This window comes from Prionailurus viverrinus, chromosome C1 (assembly GCF_022837055.1).
Source record: "Prionailurus viverrinus isolate Anna chromosome C1, UM_Priviv_1.0, whole genome shotgun sequence".
Taxonomy (NCBI): domain Eukaryota; kingdom Metazoa; phylum Chordata; class Mammalia; order Carnivora; family Felidae; genus Prionailurus; species Prionailurus viverrinus.
The window spans coordinates 43,356,535-43,375,109 of NC_062568.1; the positions used below are offsets into that span (position 1 = coordinate 43,356,535).

General features: G+C 36.6%; 1 long non-coding RNA gene across 1 annotated transcript in view; it reads left to right on the forward strand.

The window, feature by feature from the left end:
* Positions 1–7,313: 7,313 nt before the first annotated feature.
* Positions 7,314–18,575, forward strand: part of LOC125172777 (uncharacterized) — a 632,687-nt gene continuing 621,425 nt past the window's right edge. The window contains exon 1 of the long non-coding RNA XR_007154830.1: positions 7,314–7,418. This is a non-coding gene — a long non-coding RNA (uncharacterized LOC125172777). The remainder of the gene's footprint in view (positions 7,419–18,575) is intronic.

Consider the following 18,575-nt stretch of genomic DNA (forward strand, 5'->3'; position numbering starts at 1 on the left):
GCAGACGAGAGGCCCACGGAAGAGGGTAGGAAGGGCGGTGAGGCGGTGCGTGCTCCACGGACTGGCGGGAGGGAACCGGGGCGGAGGGGCAGCTTGCCAGCCAAGCAGAGCCCCCGAGCCTGGCTTGCAAAAGCGGAGGGGCCTGACGGACTGTGTTCCGACAGCAAGTGCGACTTAGTGTCTGGGAGGTCATAAGTTAACAGCTCTGCTCGGAAAGCGGGAAGGCTGGAGGACAAAGGGAGGGAGAGCTGCTGAGCCCCCGGACGACAGAGCTCAGTTTGGTGGGGAACAAAGGTGCTCGCCAGCGCCATCTCCCCCGCCCATCCCCCAACCAAAATCCCAAAGAGAACCAGTTCCTGCCAGGGAACTTGCTTGCTCCGCGCAAACACCCAACTCTGCGCTTCTGCGGAGCCAAACCTCCAGCAGCGGATCTGACTCCCTCCCGCTGCCACAGGACCCCTCCTGAAGTGGATCACCTAAGGAGAAGCGAGCTAAGCCTGCCCCTCCTGCCCCTGTGCACCTTGCCTACCCACCCCAGCTAATATGCCAGATCCCCAGCATCACAAGCCTGGCAGTGTGCAAGTAGCCCAGACAGGCTACCCCACAGTGAATCCCGCCCCTAGGAGAGGGGAAGAGAAGGCACACACCAGTCTGACTGTGGCCCCAGCGGTGGGCTGGGGGCAGACATCAGGTCGGACTGCGGCTCCCCCCACCAACTCCAGTTACACACCACAGCACAGGAGAAGTGCCCTGCAGGTCCTCACCATGCCAGGGAATATCCAAAATGACCAAGCGGAAGAATTCCCCTCAGAAGAATCTCCAGGAAATAACAACAGCTAATGAGCTGATCAAAAAGGATTTAAATAATATAACAGAAAGTGAATTTAGAATAATAGTCATAAAATTAATCGCTGGGCTTGAAAACAGTATACAGGACAGCAGAGAATCTCTTGCTACAGAGATCAAGGGACTAAGGAACACTCACGAGGAGCTGAAAAACGCTTAAAACGAAATGCATAACAAAATGGAAACCACCACGGCTCGGATTGAAGAAGCAGAGGAGAGAATAGGTGAACTAGAAGATAAAGTTATGGAAAAAGAGGAAGCTGAGAAAAAGAGTGATAAAAAAATCCAGGAGTATGAGGGGAAAATTAGAGAACTAAGTGATACACTAAAAAGAAATAATATACGCATAATTGGTATCCCAGAGGAGGAAGAGAGAGGGAAAGGTGCTGAAGGGGTACTTGAAGAAATCATAGCTGAGAACTTCCCTGAACTGGGGAAGGAAAAAGGCATTGAAATCCAAGAGGCACAGAGAACTCCCTTCAGACGTAACTTGAATTGATCTTCTGCACGACATATCATAGTGAAACTGGCAAAATACAAGGATAAAGAAAAAATTCTGAAAGCAGCAAGGAGTAAACGTGCCCTCACATATAAAGGGAGACCTATAAGACTCGTGACTGATCTCTCTTTTGAAACTTGGCAGGCCAGAAAGAATTGGCACGAGATTTTCAGTGTGCTAGACAGAAAAAATATGCAGCCAAGAATCCTTTATCCAGCAAGTCTGTCATTTAGAATAGAAGGAGAGATAAAGGTCTTCCCAAACAAACAAAAACTGAAGGAATTTGTCACCACTAAACCAGCCCTACAAGAGATCCTAAGGGGGACCCTGTGAGACAAAGTCCCAGAGACATCACTACAAGCATAAAACATACAGACATCACAATGACTCTAAACCCGTATCTTTCTATAATAACACTGAATGTAAATGGATTAAATGCACCAACCAAAGGACATAGGGTATCAGAATGGATAAAAAAACAAGACCCATCTATTTGCTGTCTACAAGAGACTCATTTTAGACCTGAGGACACCTTCAGATTGAGAGTGAGGGGATGGAGAACTATTTATCATGCTACTGGAAGCCAAAAGAAAGCTGGAGTAGCCATACTTATATCAGACAAACTAGACTTTAAATTAAAGGCTGTAACAAGAGCTGAAGAAGGACATTATATAATAGTTACAGGGTCTATCCACCAGGAAGAGCTAACAATTATAAATGTCTATGCGCCGAATACCGGAGCCCCCAAATATATAAAACAATTACTCATAAACATAAGCAACCTTATTGATAAGAATGTGGTAATTGCAGGGGACTTTAACACCCCACTTACAGAAATGGATAGATCATCTAGACACACGGTCAATAAAGAAACAAGGGCCCTGAATGAGACATTGGATCAGATGGACTTGACAGATCTATTTAGAACTCTGCATCCCAAAGCAACAGAATATACTTTCTTCTTGAGTGCACATGGAACATTCTCCAAGATAGATCATATACTGGGTCACAAAACAGCCCTTCATAAGTTTACCAGAATTGAAATTATACCATGCATACTTTCAGACCACAATGCTATGAAGCTTGAAATCAACCACAGGAAAAAGTCTGGAAAACCTCCAAAAGCATGGAGGTTAAAGAACACCCTACTAACGAATGAGTGGGTCAACCAGGCAATTAGAGAAGAAATTAAAAAATATATGGAAACAAACGAAAATGAAAATACAACAATCCAAACGCTTTGGGACGCAGCGAAAGCAGTCCTGAGAGGAAAATACATTGCCATCCAGGCCTATCTCAAGAAACAAGAAAAATCCCAAATACAAAATCTAACAGCACACCTAAAGGAAGTAGAACCATAATAGAAAAGGCAGCCTAAACCCAGCAGAAGAAGAGAAATAATAAAGATCAGAGCAGAAATAAACAATATAGAATCTAAAAAAAGCTGTAGAGCAGATCAACGAAACCAAGAGTTGGTTTTTTGAAAAAATAAACAAAATCGACAAACCTCTAGCCAGGCTTCTCAAAAAGAAAAGGGAGATGACCCAAATAGATAAAATCATGAATGAAAATGGAATGATTACAACCAATCCCTCAGAGATACAAACAATTATCAGGGAATACTATGAAAAATTATATGCCAACAAATTGGACAACCTGGAAGAAATGGACAAATTCCTAAACACCCACACTCTTCCAAAACTCAATCAGGAGGAAATAGAAAGCTTGAACAGACCCATAACCAGCGAAGAAATTGAATCGGTTATCAAAAATCTCCCAACAAATAAGAGTCCAGGACCAGATGGCTTCCCAGGGGAGTTCTACCAGACGTTTAAAGCGAGATAATACCTATCCTTCTCAAGCTATTCCAAGAAATAGAAAGGGAAGGAAAACTTCCAGACTGATTCTATGAAGCCAGTATTACTTTGATTCCTAAACCAGAGAATCAGAGACCCAGTAAAAAAAGAGAACTACAGGCCAATATCCCTGATGAATATGGATGCAAAAATTCTCCATAAGATACTAGCAAATCGAATTCAACGGCATGTAAAAAGAATTATTCACCATGATCAAGTGGGATTCATTCCTGGGATGCAGGGCTGGTTCAACTTTAGCAAATCAATCAACGTGATACATCACATTAACAAAAAAAAAGAGAAGAACCATATGATCCTGTCAATCGATGCAGAAAAGGCCTTTGACAAAATCCAGCACCCTTTCTTAATAAAAACCCTTGAGAAAGTCGGGATAGAAGGAACATACTTAAAGATCATAAAAGCCATTTATGAAAAGCCCACAGCTAACATCATCCTCAACGGGAAAAACTGAGAGCTTTTCCCCTGAGATCAGGAACACGACAGGGATGTCCACTCTCACCGCTGTTGTTTAACATAGTGCTGGAAGTTCTAGCATCAGCAATCAGACAACAAGAGGAAATCAAAGGCATCAAAATTGGCAAAGATGAAGGCAAGCTTTCGCTTTTTGCAGATGACATGATAATATACATGGAAAATCCGATAGACTCCACTAATAGTCTGCTAGAACTGATACATGAATTCAGCAAAGTTGCAGGATACAAAATCAATGTACAGAAATCAGTTGCATTCTTATACACTAACAATGAAGCAACAGAAAGAAAAATAAAGAAACTGATCCCATTCACAATTGCACCAAGAAGCATAAAATACCTAGGAATAAATCTAACCAAAGATGTAAAAGATCTGTATGCTGAAAACTATAGAAAGCTTATGAAGGTAATTGAAGAAGATTTAAAGAAATGGATAGACATTCCCTGCTCATGGATTGGAAGAATAACTATTGTCAAAATGTCAATACTACCCAAAGCTATCTACACATTCAATGTAATCCCAATCAAAATTGCACCAGCATTCTTCTCGAAACTAGAACAAGCCATCCTAAAATTCATATGGAACCACAAAAGGCCCCGAATAGCCAATGTAATTTTGAAGAAGACCAAAGCAGGAGGCATCCCAATCCCAGACTTTAGCCTCTACTACAAAGCTGTCATCATCAAGACAGCATGGTATTGGCACAAAAACAGACACATAGACCAATGGAATAGAATAGAAACCCCAGAACTGCACGTATGGCCAACTCATCTTTGACAAAGCAGGAAAGAACATCCAATGGAAAAAAGACAGTCTCTTTAACAAATGGTGCTGGGAGAACTGGACAGCAACATGCAGAAGGTTGAAACTAGACCACTTTCTCACACCATTCACAAAAATAAACTCAAAATGGATAAAGGACCTAAATGTGAGACAGGAAACCATCAAAACCTTAGAGGAGAAAGCAGGAAAAGACCTCTCTGACCTCAGCCGTAGCAATCTCTTACTCGACACATCCCCAAAGGCAAGGGAATTAAAAGCAAAAGTGAATTACTGGGACCTTATGAAGATAAAAAGCTTCTGCACAGCAAAAGAAACAACCAACAAAACTAAAAGGCAACCAACGGAATGGGAAAAGATATTTGCAAATGACATATCGGACAAAGGGCTAGTATCCAAAATCTATAAAGAGCTCACCAAACTCCACACCTGAAAAACAAATAACCCAGTGAAGAAATGGGCAGAAAACATGAATAGACACTTCTCTAAAGAAGACATCCGGATGGCCAACAGGCACATGAAAAGATGTTCAGTGTCGCTCCTTATCAGGGAAATACAAATCAAAACCACACTCAGGTATCACCTCACGCCAGTCAGAGTGGCCAAAATGAACAAATCAGGAGACTATAGATGCTGGCGAGGATGTGGAGAAACGGGAACCCTCTTGCACTGTTGGTGGCAATGCAAACTGGTGCAGCCACTCTGGAAAGCAGTGTGGAGGTTCCTCAGAAAATTAAAAATAGAACTACCCTATGACCCAGCAATAGCACTGCTAGGAATTTATCCAAGGGATACAGGAGTACTGTTGCATAGGGGCACTTGTTCATAGCAACACTCTCAACAATGTTCATAGCAGCACTCTCAACAATAGCCAAATTATGGAAAGAGCCTAAATGTCCATCAACTGATGAATGGATAAAGAAATTGTGGTTTATATACACAATGGAGTACTACGTGGCAATGAGAAAAAATGAAATATGGCCCTTTGTAGCAACGTGGATGGAACTGGAGAGTGTGATGCTAAGTGAAATAAGCCATACAGAGAAAGACAGATACCATATGTGTTCACTCTTATGTGGATCCTGAGAAACTTAACAAGAACCCATGGGGGAGGGGAAGGAAAAAAAAAAAAGAGGTTAGAGTGGGAGAGAGCCAAAGCATAAGAGACTGTTAAAAACTGAGAACAAACTGAGGGTTGATGGGGGGTGGGAGGGAGGAGAGGGTGGGTGATGGGTATTGAGGAGGGCACCTTTTGGGATGAGCACTGGGTGTTGTTTGGAAACCAATTTGACAATAAATTTCATATATAAAAAAAAAAGAAATGGAAAATTAAACAAATAAATAAATAAAAAAATAAACTGGGTGTGGGCAGATGTCTAGGCTTTCCGTGTGGTCCCCATTGACACCATGAGGGGAGGGCTCCTCTCAGCTCCCTAATGGCCCTTCTGTGACACTACCCCAGTTTCCTCCTTATGGCCTAATGAGCGTAGAAGTCTGACTCTTCACTCAACCTTTCCTGGTGTGGGTGGGCATGGGGGTCACGGCTTTTTCTCTGATGTTTGGCTAGAATACAGTGGTTATTGGATAAAAATTTTCTGTCTTGCGAGGCTGTCCCTTTCCTTGTCCTTCATTTAGAGAGAGTAGGCTTTTCTTGAGGCTCCTTTGGTCTATGCCTGTTGGCATTTTCAGGTTCCTCACCAGCTCCTAGTCTGAAATAAAAGCAAAAAAGAAGACAAAGTAATTGCAACATCTTTCTTTGGGTCCTGAGTTCCTTAGCCAATGTGTCTTCTTCTTTCCCCTTTTCAACATGTTATGTTTGTTTATACAGTATATCCAGGGTAGAGAACTGTTTATTTTGGGAAGAACAGGAAAAATTACAGCTGAATCTTGTTATTCACAGTTATTATGTTCTATGAAGTCACTGTGAACACAGAATTAGCAAATACTGAATGATTGCTCCTACAGGAAATATAGGGTTAGGGTTCTATGAGCCTTTGGTCTCAATATTTTCATCAACTTAACAACACATGACCTTGTTTTATGTTTAAAGTCACCTTATTTAATATATATTGGTTCATTCAGCTCAGAGCCAACATCACCGTAACTCATGCCTGAACTGAGCTTGTCTAACACATGTGTTTGCTCTGTGAAGTATGTCATAGCTTTCTTGAACATAGGAACAATAGACAGCACTTTAGTACTACACTTGAGGGCTATTTTAAATAGTGAAATTACCAAATTCATGTCATTAAATATACTGTGAGAAGGACATTTGTTTATAATATGAGAGCTAGATCAGGGAATCATCTTGTTTGATTTCAGCTGGGAATGTGTACAAAGGGCAACTCAAATGTTTGGCTACTCAGCACATGTCTGCAAATGACCGGAAAAGTGCCATGAGTATTGATTTGGGGTTACAAATAAATTTGAGACACTAGGTCAATTCATAAATACAGAATTGGCAAACAATATGGATCAAATGTATATTGACTTCATCTTGCCAGAAGTGGAAGCCAACTATCACTTTTATAATATTGTGTTACATTTAGTTCTTTAAGCCCTCAGAATGATTAATGCTGGAATTTTAATTTTATTTTTATCTATAGAGAGACAGTTGACTTAACACCTTATAATGAAGAGCTATCTATGACAGACATTTCAAGTTGTTCTCTAATGTCCTCACTTTTCTTCTTTAGTAGTAGAAGCTTCATTTTTAGTTGAACATTTAGCTGCTTAGTGTAAGACTGCATTTTTCCCAGTCTTTTGAGTAAAATGCTGGTGAATATTAAGAAGAAATTTTGTATTTACCTTTTTAGATATTTACTTAAAGTAGAGTTACATCCTTCTTCATCCATTCTGGGCCATGAGTGAGAAGTGTATGCTGAGCACAGCAGAGCAGCAAGATAGGAAAGCCAGAATCCCTCTTGATTTGATGAAGATCCCGTGTAAGTTTCTGACTGCCTGCTTCCAAATCCTTTTATGTGTAAGAAAAATTAGCTTTTATCTTATTAAAGCCACTGTTGTTTTGGGTTTATCACTTATAGCCAAACCTAAACTGATACTCTGTCCTCTGTATAAAGATTAAAAACAAAACAATTTTTTTTTATTATACTAAACTCCACAATATATATAGTGTAGTTTCTGAACTTCCTATATTGGTACATTCATGATTTTATAAAGGTCTTTACAAATCTGACACTGTTTAAGATTGTTTATATTTAGAGCATATTTTTAAAAATTCACATAATATTCTTTTTCAACATTTCCTTAGCAAGATTTGTGAATTTCCTTTTCATAAATTTTGGAATCTAGTTGACTAATTTTTAGAAGAATAGAAGTACATATATTTTTATGTCAGGTGATCTTGTGTTCACCTAAAAGGGAGCAAAATTTTGATTCAATTAAATTGAATTTTTAAAGTAAGAGTAAACTTACAGTTTCACAATATACAATTTTTCCATTCAATAAATATATTGCTTTGTTTATTAGGGCTTTCTTTTTTTTCCCTCTTTTGTAAAGCTTTATAGACTTCTTTATGTCGATCTTGCATAATTCTAATTAGGTTTCCTATATATTCTTTAGTTCTGGTTTATGTTGGCCAGGAGATGGTTTTCCCATGGTCTTTCTAATTGTGTATTCATAAAACATAAGGCAGCTTTCATTTTTGTGTGTTGAATATGTATTTAGGAGTCTTAATTTCTTATTCACTTCAGTGGATTTTCATTTCTGTTTCAAATACAAATAATGACTATCTTGTTTCTTACTTTTAAATATTTACATTTTGTTTATTTTTCTGGAGTTAGAATATTCACTGGGATTTCCTAGTGATACTTTGGCACACTAGTGATAGTGTGCCATGCCCTGAACTAAGTACTTAATACAAATTATCTTGCTTAATCTTAACACATGCCCCTGAAATAGAAACCATGATTATTTCTGTTTTACAACTGAAGAAATAGAGGGGACTTGCCCAGGAGGAGACATTTTGTATGTGGTGTATCAGGCATGTGAAAGTGGAATTTTAACCAATGCCCTTGCAGTGTTAGCATGAAAGTGGGAATCACTGTTTGACTTCTCACTTTAATGGATCTGTGTGAAGGTTTCGCTATATACCTGGGAACTGTAGTGAATAAAAATGCTAAACTTTAATATGTTCCACTACCCATCTTTAAAAAAAAAGTGTTCAAATGAGCATAAGATCCCACTGATTTTTGCACATTTGATGGGTATAATGTGTTACCTCTTGTCATTTTAATTTATGTTTTTGATGCCTAGTGAGTATCTTCATATTCTGCTTTTTGAGGAACTTTTTGAGTTCCTCCTTCTGTGAGTTTCTGGTTTAGATATTTGACCTATTTTTTCCAATTCTAATGCCAATTTGTAGGCATTCTTTGTTCCCACAGTAAATTTTTGTCAGTTTTAGATATTGCAGGTATCTGTTTTTCAAGGTATAACCTGCCTCTTAAATTTATTTATAGCAGTGTTCTCAACTCTGGTCTTACAATTCCTTTACATTCTAAAAATTCATTCAAGACTCCAAAAATGTTTTATTTATGTGGGTTCTGTTTATTAAATATGTACTTACTATATTAAATATTTAAATGGGGGGGCTTTGAAAACATTTATTTATTAACTTATTTTAAGAGAAATTGCATCTTAGCATTCTTTATGAAAACTATGTTTTCCAGAACAAACAAAAAGCACTGAGAGTAGCATTGTTTTATATTTCTATACATTTCTTTAATATGTGCCTTAACAAAAGACAGCTAGATTTTTTTAATCTCATTCTACATTCAATACACTGCTGTATGTCAATTTAGTTGAAGTATCGGAACAAAGTCTGGCTTCACACAGGTATATAGTTGCATAAGAGTGCAGTATTGGTGTGCCTGGGTGGTTCAGTTGGTTAAGCATCGGATTCTTAGTTTTGGCTCACATCATGATCTCATGGTTTATGAATTCGAGCCCCAGGTCAGGCTCTATGCTGACAGCATGGAGTCTGCTTGGGATTATCTCTTTCTCTCTCTCTCTTTCTTCCCCCCCCCTCTGCTCTCTCTCTCTCTCTCTCTCTCTCTCTCTCTCTCTCTCTCTCTCACACACACACACACACACACACACAGTCTCAAAACAAATAAATAAACTTAAAAAAAAAGAGTGGAGTATTTGCATAGTAGTATCAGATAATTATCAATATTACTTTGGATATTATACCAAACTTTGACAATAAAATTTCTTAAATGTCAGTTGCAATGTGAAATCTGAAACTATACTAATAAATGTTTTGTACTCTATTTTATTAAAAAAACATTGATTTAACTTACACTTAGAATCAATCTTTTACCCATGCATGATTTTGTAGCATAATTTATTGATCACTTGCAAAACATGGGTACACTAAATAATGTGGGTCTTCCAAATGTTGATCTATTCATTATAAAATATCCAAAACTTGACTTTTCTAATATCCTTAATAATCTTATCAGATTATTGAGAATCCAACTTTTGCTTGAAATCTTTTTTTTTAAATTATTATTGATCACAAATACTGTTATTTTTCTTAAAGTGAAGGCTTACTTGTTCTTTTTTGAAAAGAGGTCTGATAAATACTGATGTCAGAATAACTATAGTTACTATTTGTTCCATGAAAAGAACAATAATTTAGCTCCAACTCAAACATTCAAACAAGTACTTTTTCTGAATATCAACATTATACTTTGGTGTGTGGCTGAAGTGCTTTATATATTCCTATTTAGTCATGAGAAGTATTTAGAAGAGGTGTACACAAATGTGTAGAGTTTAGAGAAAAGCTTAAAAATCTTATTTTTATCTTATTTTCTGTGTATCCTCTTTGTACATGCTGAATAGTGGGATAGTGGAAATCAATCTACACGTGTTTCCTTGGTGATATGGTGACAAGATTTTCCAGTTCCACAAATAAAGTCATCAATAGTCCATTTTCCACAATTCTTCACAGACTGTGCTTAGAATATGGTACTGTTTTAAGGTTTTTTTGTGTGCTCAAATTAGTGCATTTAAATGATTATTATTACCAGTGGTCTTGATTTAGGAACTACATAAACTTCTCTCATTCCAGATTTTACAAGAGCTACCTCTAAGCTAAAGCTTAATTGCACCTAAAAAAATACAGGGACATATTTATAACGGTTTTGGGAAGGTGGTTGTGAATTAAAAGTAAAAAAAAAACAATACTGTTAAATAATATAAACATTCACTTATTTCTTTTATTTGTATATTAACTAGCTCTCAAGACTTCAGATTTATATAATTTTAAATTCTAATCCTTAAAAATACCTTTACAATAGGACTTTTAATTTTCAATTTATAGGGGAACAAATGTGAGAATGGAGATTGTAAAGCAGTTCATTCTCTACCAAGGAGATCATCAATGACCTCCACACTGCCAAAGGCAGTGGATTTGCATTCATCCTTATCTTACTGGATCATTCTGTGACAGTTGACAAGTTTTACTGCTAATTTATTGAAACTCTCTTCACCTTCAGCTTTTGTATAACTTTTTTCTTTTTAATAATACTTTTCTCATTATTCCTTTTTCATATTCTTGGTATCTTTAAAGAAAATCATCCTTCTAAGTGTCTGTAGTCTCATGGTCTCTGCTCCTGGTACTATATGCTCCTTTGAATCTATGTACTCTTTTTGTGTGGCCTCATTTGGAACACCCATGTTTCCAGTGACTTGTTACATGGTGCTGATTTCCATGTTTGTCTCCAGTCCAGAACACCTGGCCTTTACTCAGCTACTTTCTGAATATCTACATATGATCATCCCATACATATCTCAAATTTCTCATATCCTAAACTGAACTTATTATCTCCTAAACTTGCTCATCCCTTTGCATTCCCTGTCTTGATGAATGCTGTGGAGATTCATCAACTGCCCAAGTCAGAACACATCCTAAATCCAAGGTCACCAAGCCTTTTTGATTCTACATTCTCTCTCTATTCCCATTGCCACTACTCTTACTGTTCACATAATTATCACCTAGAGTATTATTAATAAGCTCTCATAATAACAATGATAGTTATTGAATAATAAGTATATTTGGAAAGCTTTACATGTATTGTTTAAGTTTCACAATGACCTCATGGCCTAGGTACAGTTATTGTTCCCATTTTCCAAATGAAAAGAGCTGAGCCTCCAAGAGGTAATGTACTTTGTCCAAGGTCACACAAGTAAATTTGCTAAGTAAGTGATAAACCCAGGATTTCATGTTGGATCTGTACATGCATCAAAGTCCAACCTATTACTCAGCTTGGTAGCTGGCATCTCTTTGCTCTGTTGGAACTGAGTCTAACCTGCCTTCCACCCTACTTCACAGAGAAGCTTCTAAAATCTGATGAATCACAGCATGATTTAAAACCTCCAAGAGAATGCCACTGCTCCTAAGATAAAGTTCAAACATGATCTCTCATGATATGATTCCTCTGCTCATCTGTAACATTACCTTTGGTTATTCATTGTTGTTTATGTTTTCCTCCAGCCATACTGAGTTCTAAGGGATCCCTGAATGTGCAATGCCATTTTACATTTCTTTTTCCCTTCTAAGCTGCTATTTTCTCTACCTGGAATATCTTTTCCTTATTGACTATCTAATGTCTGTTCATTCTTCAGAGCTCAGCTCATATGTCACTTCTAGTAAGTTTTCTTTGACCTCTTATTATACTTCAGATGCTCTTCTGTTTCTAGTACATCTCTAGTATTTACCACCTGTTATGTAATAGTTGATAAATAAGGGCAAGAGTCATATTTGTTTTACCTTTATTCCTCAGGCTTAGTGCACTAAAATATTGGCACGAGGCACTAAAATCTTTTTTGACTAAATGAACGATTGAAATTATTTCAGAATTCACCTAGTTTGACTTACATTTTGAACAAATTCATGATGTATTTTATTTTATTATTTTATTTTTTTATGCATTACTTATAGTATATTGATTAACAGTATCTGTGCTCATGTCATTATATATTTTAAATAGTTGAATTGGGGTTGGAGTTAAAAATCCATTAAATTTTCATTAGTGAACTTATTTCTCTGATTGCTCTTCATTTTTAACAATATTTCATAAAGAAAATGTAAATATAAGTACAAATGTAAAGCAATGATAAAAGCACTGATGACCTCAAATAAGTTGAGGGGAAATAGAGGTGGGTCAAAGACAGTGGACAGCAAATAATAATTAGATAAGACGATTTTTTGAAATTGAGTACAGTTGAACTTTTTCTCCAAAATACCTGTCATGGTGTTTGTAGAAGGAAATAATAGTTTATTACAGGAGAAGACTAAGGTGCATGGCAATAAATCTAGGTTTCTTTCCAGATTTTAGATTAGCTATCTGAAAACCTTGTGATTTCTCACAGGCAGAGAAGTCAAGAGTGTACTGAGCAAAACAATAAATAAAATCACAGAAACAAATAAATAAAATACATGTTTTATTTGCCTAGTATACAGAATAGAATAAATTTTAAAAAGTTTAACTCTGTCCTTATAAAGTGGAAATGCAAAATGGTCTTTCAGTTCACTCATATTGAAAGAGGCACTAATTGTCATCTGGAGGCCTGAATTTACCCTGAGGTTATGGTTTGTTGGCAGGCACAGTTTTCAGAACCCAGTTTGTAAAGAAGGCATTCTGACTGAGAGTGGCGCCTCCAGGTCAACCAGAGATCACATCACGTCCCATTATGTTACACCTAGACTTTTTCATGCATTTATATTATGTCCTTGATTTTTATGGACATTTGGTTTAGAGTCTTGAACTTGATGAAGCAGCTAGTTCTCTGCTTGGGAAACAGAGTCCTGAACTGGCATGAGGTAGAGGAACTGTACAATGGTGGTAAGAATTCATGTTTGCTTGGTTGTTTTTTACCAGAGGGCCAAGGTTTGGGTCTGGTGTTTCCATCTTGCTACATTCTTAACTACTCTCTAACTTAATTAAAATATTTTTAATACGAAGATTATCATTCTTCACAGTTATTTATGAGAAAACAGTTACAGAAATTCTGTATTGTAAACTATAAATTATTTTTAAATTAACAGCTTTAAAAAAATTTTTTTTAATCTTTATTTTTGAGAGAGAGACAGAGTGCGAGCAGGGAAGGAACATAGAGAGAGGGAGACACAGAATCCGAAGCAGGCTCCAGGCTCTGAGCTGTCAGCACAGAGCCCGATGTGGGGCTAGAACTCACAGACTGCGAAATCATGAACTGAAGTCAGCCGTTTAACCGACTGAGCTATCCAGGTGCCCCAAATTAACAGCTTTTTTAACTTCTAACAGAATTCCTGGAACCAAGTGCTTAACAATTGTTGAACTAAATTGCATATCCATGAAAATCCATTTTCAACCCTTGATATAAATATACACCAAAGGCGTATCATTTTTAAAAAGCAGCTTATTCATCTTATGGGTTACTGTTTTAGTGTACTACAGCTGCCATGACAAAATACCCCAGACTTGATGACCTAAGCATCAGAAATTTATTTTCTCACTATTCTGGAGCTAGAAATCCAAGACCAAGATGGTGATAGGATTGGCTTCTCCTGAAGTCTCTCTCTTTTCTCTTTCTCTCTCTCTCTCTCACTTTGGCTTGCAGACAGCTGCTTTCTTGCTGTGCCCTCACATTGTCTTTTCTCTTTGTATGCATATCCTTGGTGTCTCTTCCTCTTCTAATAAGGACACTATTCCAATTGGGTTAGGGCCACACCCTTATGACCTCATTTAGCCTTAATTGCCTGTTTAATGTCCCTATCTTCAAATATAGTCATTGGGATTAAGTCTTCAACATATGAATTTGGGGGGGACACAATTCAGTAAGTTAACAGTTACTATAGTTTAATGCATTTATAGGAGTGATACATAGTCAAAAGAAAATGTGAACTCTTGCAAATTCCTGAGATGAAAAAGAGAGTTTGATGTATAAACACCAAAATGTGTCAAAATACTTTTGTCTTCAGGAATTTTTAGCAACATTCTGAAACTAAACCAATCTTTTTCCTCTCAAATAATAGTTTTCTGGGGGAGAAGCATAGCTTAATTCATCATTTGCAAAGTGCAAAGGGTGCGATCATGAGCAAGCTCTGATCCCACACTCCAAGTAGTCCTTCATTCAGTTACACTCAAATTTAACCTAAATTACTCTCTCTGGGATCCTCTCTGCCTTGTTTTCACTCTATCAGTATGTATACCAGACTGCTTAGTCATTTTTCTTCTTGACTACTTCATCCTGAAGCTAGGATTGTCTTCATTTGCTGTTTTCTAATGGTCTGGTGTAATGTACCTTATTCATGAAAGTGCTCAACTAATGTCAAACACATGGATTAACTGTAATGAGTTGGAAATCCCTTTCATAAACATCAGGTACCTTGATTTTTAGGGTAGTTTTTGTGGGGTTTCCTGAAGTCTTAATTTTATGGCAGGTCATGCAGAAAGGGAACTCTCATTGGGTATCAGAAAAGCAAGTAACAAGTGATGAGAACTAAGCCCAACATGATAAAAAGGGAAATGCTAGCCTGTGAGCATGATGAGTGTGTACTAAGTATCTAGACTGGTAGTCTAAAGTCTTTGGGCTGTAAGCAACTTGAAAGATAAAGGACACAGAAAAAAGCAACTTCTAAGTTTACAAGATTGAGAGAGAAGTAGAAAGTAAGCTTTTAGTGATGTGTAGCTGGAGCACTGGAGCTAAAGACAGAACAAATACAAAATGACTGTTCAAATACAGTAAAAAAGTACAAAATTACTTAAAAAGAAAAAAGAAACAAAGACATTTGAAAACTCTAAGGAAGATTAATCATGATGCTAGGAAGTCATTGATTCTTTTAGTTAATTTATATGGGTTAGGTACCTGTTAGGTGCCAGTTTTCTGGTGAAGAAAATATGGTGAATTTACCATGGTAAAGATGACAGAAAATGTTGTCACTCTAGTTGAGCTTACAATCTAGTTGGGTTAGACACAACAACTAATATAAAAACGAAGTATCATTTCTGATAGTGATTTTAACCACAGAAAAATAAGATGTGTAAAGGGAACAAATATTTGTAGGAATACAAATAAACTTCGTGTGTGGCTAATTTAAAACGGATGATAAGAAAATCCCTCATGGAAGCGGTAACTTTTGAATTGAGATGTGAATATGAAGGAGTTGTCAAGAACTGTGAATAGTCTGAAATTTAATCCTATTTTCCAGCTTATACTTTAGTTTGACATAGTTTTCTGGATGCTAGTGGAAGACATGAAATTCTTGGGTCAGAGACAAAAGACTTTAATCCTCATACCAGAAGCAGCGTATGTTGCATGTTTGGGCCAGTCTTCTTTGACCCCTGAGTCCTCCTGGAGCAATACAAAATGGATAGAACACTTGAGTGTTTTATAATGGGCTGCAAGCAAGCCTGCTCAAATTTTGCCCCAGGGGAAAGACATTATCTTTAGTGTAGTACTAGCATAGTAAATAAATCTGTTCTTTGCCCTGGAGGGAGACACTTTATAATTATTATTGAAAAGGTAGTCACAAACATGTAGAACTGTAAGAAACCCATGGAGAATTATCTGTCAACAGAGCATAGCTAGGCAAAGATGTAGGCTGCAACCTTCCCAATCAAAAGCAACAGAGAGAGACGTAGGCCTGGCATGGTTGAGGAATGAAAAGATGGCTCCAGCATGCATAGGGTGTAGTGAGATGAGAGCAATGTGGTAGAAGAGGAGGTCCAAAAGGTAGACAGGGGCCAGGCCTTGAAGGATTCTTTAGTCATGTTATTGTATTAAAAACCAATCCATGAGTCTCTGGCTAGAAATGCTTAGCTCATTTTCTGTAAGAAGAGGATTTGCTTCCAAAAAATAAATGTACACATATGTGTGCAGTGGGTTTGAAATTATAGTTCTTCCAATTTGCTTAAGTATGTATTCATACTGTGCATGTAAATTTTTCTCAAGCAAATCTATTTCTATTATATTATAAAATTTAATATATATGTTGACAGAATTATATATATACAATTTATAATTGAGAAAATAGAAGATATTAACTATATTTAAATATACTCAAATCATGATGTTCCCTTATATAATTTTTTACCCATGAGAGAAAGGCGTATTTCATGATTTTTGTATCCCAAATGTATTTCTTTTACATATAAATATGTAATCCTGATAAATCCTTCTATATCAAACATACTGGCCATGGCATCTTTTTTCTTCACTCCCTTAAATTGTTTTTCAGGTATAGCTTTTTACTGATACTTCCACATTCTTGTGCAGTGTCTGAAAAAAATAACTGCCAGCAACCTTTCCCATATGGATGTCTGGCTTCTTGGAGTTATAAAAAAAACAGATAATTTGCTTGACACCTTCTTTCAAATACATGAGTATTTTCTAAAGAATTTATTCATTCATTCATTAAACAAAGAGTCAAGAGGGCCTGATTGTGTCACACAATGTGTTAGACACCAGGGATGATACCAAGATTTAAAAGATCTCAGTTCTCTCTCTCTGGATGAACAGATTTTATGCAATATATCACAGGAAGACAATAAAATAATCAAGGTGTGAATAAAGTCTCAGGGGGAATATAGAGAAGATGAGTACCTTATTCTTTTTTTTTGAGTACCTTATTCTTATTGAAAGATCATGGAAGACTTCCAAATAAAACTAATAGTTATTTTATTTCCGTGGAGACAGCTCTTTCTACTGATGGAAAGCATCAGTTAATATTGTTTGTTCTAAATACTAAGCTACAATAGCCTTCCTTTTAAATTTTACTCATTGGACAGTGTTGGGCTCTCTGGAGCATCATAACATATATATTACTCTCTCCATCCCAATAATGGCTATCCCCATGGCTGACCTAATTAATATCTGATTACTCCCTTTATATTTGATTTTTGTCCCTTGTTTATAAAGATATATAGAGTTTTCTTAAATTTTGTTTTCTTCCTTTTTCCTACAACACTTGAATTTTTGCTCACAATAAAAATTTATTGCTATAGTTTATTTTACTTTTATATATTTTGGGCTAGTCTTCTAATAAATACTTTCTTATGTCTTTCTCCCCCAGAGCCACAGTTTATAAATAGAGTATATCAGTCAGTGCTTAGTGCTACACTTTAAAAGGGATGTAGATGAAATAAAATGGTCATAAGGTAACAATGGTGTGCAAAATAATGAGGAATCACTTCTCTTGAGAAATAAATGAAGAAACTAGAGCAATTTAGCCAGACAACACTTAGCGAAGATTGAGGCATAATCCAAGAGGTCTCTTTAAATATTGGTCAACTGTCACATAGAAACAAAATTATTAGACATGTTCTTCAAGGCCCTATCAGAATCCCTATTAATCTGTGTGTCAAGAGGGGAGAAGAGGGTTGACATTAATGATGAGCACTTGTAAGGTTTATGAAGATGGTTAGGCCCATGAACTAAAGCTTAGCACTAAACCAAAGAATGGGACAAATTAGAGAGATTTGGGAAGGGAAATAAGGTAGTCAGCTTTTAAGATTTATTTTAATATTTGTGTTTGAGTTGCATTTGCAGTAGAGGAGCAGTAATATAATATGCAGAAGTAGTTTTAGCTTGGCTAGGATTAGATAGTCTTTGATTTGTGGAACTAGACAACAGAAAGTTCAGCTAGATTACGTATGAAGAAACTTAGGCACAGAGGCTAAGTAATGTGCCCAAGGTTAAACAATTAGTATGTAGTTGAGTCAGAATTTGAACTTAGGATGGCTAACTCTAAAACCTAGACTCTTAAGAGTTACACTATGCAAAGAATAGTGAAAGTATATTATTAAATTTAAAAAAATCTGGTTTCAAAATCTAGTATTGAACTTTTGTAAATGAATTCCATGTATATGCCTGAAAAAGATCAGATAGATATTCTGAAAAATGTTAACATTGATGATCTCTGGGAAGTTTGAATTGGGGCATGTAAAAAGTTTCATCTTTGTGCTTTTCATTTTTCACAAAAATAAAGTATTTTTAAAAATCCTTTATGTGCTAAGTGAAAATATCTGCCAACCTGTAATTATAGACTAAGAAAAAATAGCTTTCAAGAATGAGAGCAAAATAGACATTTACAG